Genomic DNA, 6,367 nt, shown 5'->3' with positions numbered 1-6,367 from the left:
GACAGCGGGACGTTCGTGCGGGGATCACAAGGAAACCTCGGGCTAACCCAAGCATCTGTCACTCAACCCTTGCCGTTGTCTATACGAACACCCTCAAGCGAGAGCTCACCAGGTGCAGGACAGCTGCACGCTCGCACGAGGCCCTTGTGGCAACCCCAAGTGTAACCGACACCCGCCAACCTGATTGCGTCACTAGTGTGGGAGCAGATAGGTGCAGGACAGCTGCACGCCCACATCTCTTGCATCAACCGGTTGCAGTGTCTCGAGTTTACGTTGCTTATGCCTTAGAAAAGGAAGCAACGCGGTGGTCGCGAATACCAACGTCGCAAGCTACTGCGCCAGCTCACCCGCACCGCCACCCACGAATTCAACTCCCTCGTTGACATATCCATCTCTTGCCTCTCTTCATGCCCATCAAGTCCTCTCCTAACGGAACCCCCACGTGCGCCCACCCCAATGGAGTGCTCGTCGCCGCAAACGCTGACCCCGAGTGTGAATAAATTGTGCGAATACAAGTTGATACCGATCGACTTAGACGAACTCAAAGTGACCAAGGTCCGTCGTACGTCATCGCCAAGGGATCCGCGTCCCGAATATTACAAGATCCTGAGATCTGAAACTCTACACGCCTATTTCGGGGAATCTATATCCCCCTTCCTTCCATGAGGAACTCTGTGCCACGTCTCGAAACGCCTTATACCGCCAACAGCGGGTCCGCCACTGGATTCAATGCCACGACCCACGAGTGCGGACGCCAGGTGAACACTAACAGCGATCCAGTTTTTCCCAACAAGAACCGTTCCCTGAATACAACTGCCACTCACAGCACCCCCGGAGTTACCGCTCTGGAAATATCATCACCGGTGAGTGATAAAATTAAGTCATATTAGGTGAAGTAAAAAGTTCTGAGCGTTTTCCGCTAGATGTCTTTAGTGAGCCATATCTCACGATGTATACATCGCATCGGGTCATACTATACGTCGATTTAAAGGTGACATTACGATTCAAAAAAAGTTCTGTTACAGTTTTGTGTTTGGTCAAGACAGTTGTGTGTTACAGCGTTCCAAAATGGAGGTAAAAAAAGAGAAAATTCGATACATTCTTCAGTACCACTACGACCAAAGTGAAAAGGCAGAGCAGGCGGCCAAAAAAATTTGTGCTGTTTATGGACCCAATACAGTATCGAATGCAACAGCAAAACGGTGGTTCCAACTATTCCGTTCTGGTAATATGGACGTCGAAGATGAGGCACGTATCTGGTAGACCAATCGTCGAAAATGTCGATAAAATCATAGAAATCGTCGAGTCGGACCGGCATGTGAGCATTTATTCCATTGCCCAAGAACTGAAGATTAGCCAGAAAACCGTTTGGAACCATTTGCATAAGGCTGGTCTCAAGAAGAAGCTCGATGTATGGGTGCCACACGAATTGACGCAAAAGAACCTTTTGAACCGAATTGATGCCTGCGATTCTTTGCTGAAATGTAACGAAATCGACCCATTTTTGAAGCGGATGGTAACTGGTAATGAAAAATGGGTTACATACGAGAACAACAGCCGAAAAAGATCGTGTTCCAATTGCGGTGAGCCGGCCCAAACGATCGCCAAGCCCGGATTAACGGCCAAGAAGGTTTTGCTGTGTGTTTGGTGGGATTGGAAAGGAATCATCCACTATGAGCTGCTCCCATCGGGCCAAACACTCAATTCGGACCTCTACTGTCAACAACTGACCAGATTGAAGCAGGCAATCGACCAGAAGCGGCCAGAATTGGCCAATAGGAAGAGAGTTGTGTTCCATCAAAACAACGCCAGGCCGCACACATCATTAACAACGCGCCAGAAGCTTCGAGAGCTTGGATGGGAGGTTCTATTGCACCCACCGTATAGTCCAGACTTAGCACCAAGCGATTATCACCTTTTCAAGCATTTGCAAATTTTTCTTGATGGTACAAAACTGGCCTCAAGAGAGGCTTGTGAAAATGAACTGGTCAAGTTTTTTACCAATAGGGACGAGGACTTCTTCAACCGCGGAATTATGAAATTGCCTTCAAAATGAACAAAAATTATCGAACAAAACGGCGCATATTTGATCGAAATCGGATAATCCTAACTATGTTAATTTCATCGTCGAAATAAAGCGAAAAAACGCTCAGAACTTTTTACTTCACCTAATATATCAAACCCAACGGGACTACCTGTTAGCCAGGGTAGTGCTGCATAAGCCTAACAACCCGAAAAAATCTTGCCCCTCTCGTGGCCCGAGAATTGTAGACAGCCGCGGCCGAGCGGGACGTAACAGTAGCGAGACGAGTTCATGAAGAGATTCGAGCTTCAGGCGGCGAGTGTATGAGAAAGAGAAACAATGTACAGCCGCAAGTAAGAAATATTACAGTTGCATTGTAATTCCGAGTCGGTTGCCATCGTTTCTCGGTGGCATCTGCGCGAGTAGAAGACTGGAAAATTTGACTTGCTTGGGATCCGCCGCGCCCTGAAGGTCGAGACGTGCGGACGTGCGAGATTTGGAAACGTCGCAAGGCGATGAGAGCCGTGCTCGAGAGTGTTTCGAGCGTAAGAATCCCGGAGATTCGGGCGCGAGACTTGGTTGCCTTCTTTAATCGCCGATCGCATAGTCCTTGTATATTATTTGTCAATATTGCATGTAATTTATTAAAAGGTCTATTATTGAAAAGCGTGGTTGTGTTGGAAAACTGCTTCTGGCGAACGAGCTAAATCGGGTATTCCACTTGATCGGCCAGTGCTGCAAATCGGGCGAGGCTCAAACTCCAGGTTACAGCGCGCTAGGCGAGATGGTCTCGCGCGCGCCGGACACTCGCCGCCGAAGTTGATAATGTACGATGCGAGACGGCGCGCCGCCCGGGAGATCTGTAGATTCTTTGTAGACTACATGACTGCTACGCGATTGTAGTTTCAACATTGAGGAAACATTAAGGCGGTTCCGCGATCTTGGCGCCGAGAAATCCCCGCCCGCGTGATACCAGCGACAAGCACAATAAACGCTATAGTTTCTCGATTCAACAAACACGGTAATATGGCCGATAGGCCCAGAAGCACCGTCTATCAAGTACAGGCAGCGTATACTCAATACGATTCGTCGCAGCTTATTAGCCGAGCCATTGCTCTCTACGAGGAAACGCGCGAGAGTTTTGAAAATCTTACGCAGCGCATTCATTTGAATTATGGATAGTAGGCTGAAGGCGCGCACGTACAAGTTGCTGGTTGGCCACAGCATAAAACCTCCGGATTATTCAGGTCGCGTCGCCTTATGTCAGACGCTGCTCGCGCTGCCGCTTCGGTAAATTCTCAGAAGAGAGACGCTGGTCCTCAGCACCTTCCAAGTGCCTTACTTTCTCGTGGTGTGAATCGGAAACGCGGGAGGAGGTCGCATCACTCTTCCTGGGGGTTCTGACTTGGACATACTCTACCGCCCCCCGAGTGGTACGGGTGCGTTTGACAATGTCTGGTGGCACCTTGTCCTGTGAGAATTTAAAGATAGGAACAGTCCCCTTAACACATTGCATATGGGAAACGTACTTTTACATTCTTTGCAGTCTGTCACTAGAGCGCGGGTCACGTAAAAGTACGTATTTGGTAGATTTGTGCTGGAGAGCGGGTATCATATACCAGGTGTAGAAGTATGAAACCGGAATTTTCTTGTAAAAATTACACGTATGTTGTTTGAAAATGATAAAAAATATTTTATACAAAATAATGTCCATTGCTATTTATACATTTTTCCCACCTCTCCGGCAGTTTATGAATGTCACGCCAAAAAACATTTCTTCTTTTGATGCGAGCCAGCTATCGAGCCATTTTCGTACATTTTCATACCAATTGAAGCTTTGTTCAGCGAGAGCGTGTCCCATTCATGAGAATGGATGATAATCGGACGGAGCCAAGTCTGAAGAATAAGCCACATGCGTTAGTATTTCCCAACTGAACGCCTCGATCGTTTCCCTGACCCGTTTTGCTGTGTGTGATGGGGCATTATGATGGAGCAAAATGACTTTGTGTTGCCTTTTTCCATATTCCGGTCGTTTTTCACGCAATTCTCGATTTAAATCGATCATTTGCTGTTGGTAGCAATCAGTGTTAACGGTTTCACCAGGTTTTAGCAGCTCATAATAGATTACACCTTTCTGATCCCACCAAACACAGAGCATTGTCTTTTTTCCAAAGCGATTTGGTCTTGCAGTGGATGTCGATGGTTCGCCTGGATTTACCCATGATTTCCGACGCTTAGGATTCTCAAAATATATCCATTTTTCATCACCTGTCATGATACGATGGACTTTCTTTTGTATCTGTCGAGCAGCGTTTCACAATTGGTTTTTCGATTTTCTTGCTGTCTTTCATTCACTTCGGAACACATTTTCCCACTTTCTGAATCTTTCCCATGGCTTTCAAACGAATTGAGACAGCTTTCTGCGTCACATTCAATTCATCCGCAAGTTCTTCTTAAGTTTGAGTATCATCTTCATCCAATAAGGGTTGCAATTCGTTGTCTGCGAACTTTTTCGGTGGTTTCCCACGCTCTTCGTTTCTCACGTCAAAATCACCACTTTTGAATTTTTTTAACCACTAGAAACACTATGTTTTACCAAGAGCATGTTCACCGTAAGCTTCGACAAGCATTCGATGCGATTCTGCAGCAGTTTTCTTCAAATGATAACAAAAAACCAATGCTGTCCGCAAATCGTAGTTCGTAGGCACAAAACTCGACATGTTTAAGGTTATAGAAAAATATACTGGTGTATGGAACTTGGGTTGTTGTGTGTTGAAAAATTTCGTCAGCTGTTAGAGGGAGATGAGGGCGCTGCAGAAGCGGTCTTACGGTCCCTAAATTGATGGCTAACACCATCTATAGGGAAATTCCGGTTTCATACTTCTACACCTGGTATACACAATGCATTTAATTTGATTTTCAAGTCATAACCTTCAATGATTTCCGATGTTTCATAAACATTTCAGTTCACTTTTTCAGGATGAGGAATGACTCGAGATCAACCCGCAATCTCGAGTCGGATTTCATTTTGAAGAAATGATCTTAAATGTTCATGAAATGTCGGAAAATATCGTTAAATCCATGAGGAAAACAAACTCAAATGCCAAATCAATTTATTTACATCGCGGAAGCCTAAGAAATCAAACAAAGTATTATTGTATATATATTAAATTGTAATGTTTCTATAATATAATATAATATTGCAATATTTCTATGCACCGATATTTTACTGTTGTTGCAATGTTATAGCAATGTTGTAGCAAAATTTCATAATGTTTCTGCAATGTGGCAATCTTGTAGAAAAATATTGCTGCAATATATTTGCAACCTTGTGCTGTATGGATTGTTTCCTGCAGCCTGTAACCTCCCGCCGCCTCTTCCTGTCGGCGTCGTACAGCTTGCGATCTTCCACAGCTTTCTTCTGATGCGCTGCCGCAGCTTATTGTCTTCTATCTCTCTCTGGATCCCTCTTCCGGATCCAGTCTACATTCTGAGGTTTTCCCATAGTCTTCTATTTCCTGAATTCTCATAAACATTTTTCACAAAACGAAACTTATCCTATGGTGTTTTTATCAATTTTCTTTAAAAAAAGATTTCTGGATCACAGCCGTAACATTAGGTGTAATCAACTATTTTGAATTCAATGTATGTACAGTTAGTTAAATCCGGACAAAATAAACAATATATTTAACAAAACTTTATTAGTGAAACATATAATATTACATAAAAACCTTTTTTTGTGTCATTTTTAGAACCGTTATAAACAAAAATTACTCAATGTAATCACCGTCTGCCGCAGTTATTGCCTTGATCCTGGGCCTGAAGTGATTGCACGCTTTCTGCAAAGTCAGCTTGTCCATATTGAAGAATGCTGCTTCACTAGCGGCCTGGAGAGATACCACATTAGGGTGTCCTTAATTATTAGTGACCCTTTCAATCACTCTCCTCACGTTGTCTAACGGATTTAAATATATTCGGAGGGCTATTAGAGGCCAAATTTCATTGCTCCAAAACATATCGATGTTGTCTGCCAGCCAGTTTTGGATCAAATGACTCGAGTAAGCTGATGCGTCGTCCTGTTGGAAGACGTATGGTCTGCCGGAGGCCACAGTGTCTTACTCACACCCAGAATTGTCGCCAATTTCCTGAGAGATTGCCATGGGTCTTCTGCGATCAGCTCTTAGACACTTTGGACAACTTCTGGGATTCTTGTCGACCTCTCCCTTGAATGGCTCTTCCTCGATGTGTTTGCGAAACCTTTTTCGGACTTCTCCGCTGTGAAAACGCACGGGAGATGCTTATATTTTATTCATATTATATTTTTATTACATTTTATACACATGT

The 6,367-nt window shown here is 44.5% G+C and overlaps 1 pseudogene; it reads left to right on the top strand.

Annotated features, from left to right (window-relative positions):
• Positions 1–896: 896 nt before the first annotated feature.
• LOC106747096 lies at positions 897–5,786 on the top strand (annotated as a pseudogene).
• Positions 5,787–6,367: the final 581 nt, after the last annotated feature.

Source organism: Dinoponera quadriceps, unplaced genomic scaffold (assembly GCF_001313825.1).
Source record: "Dinoponera quadriceps isolate SergipeBrazil2010 unplaced genomic scaffold, ASM131382v1 scaffold2134, whole genome shotgun sequence".
In the NCBI taxonomy this organism is placed as follows: domain Eukaryota; kingdom Metazoa; phylum Arthropoda; class Insecta; order Hymenoptera; family Formicidae; genus Dinoponera; species Dinoponera quadriceps.
This window is presented reverse-complemented; position numbering and strand designations above follow the sequence as displayed.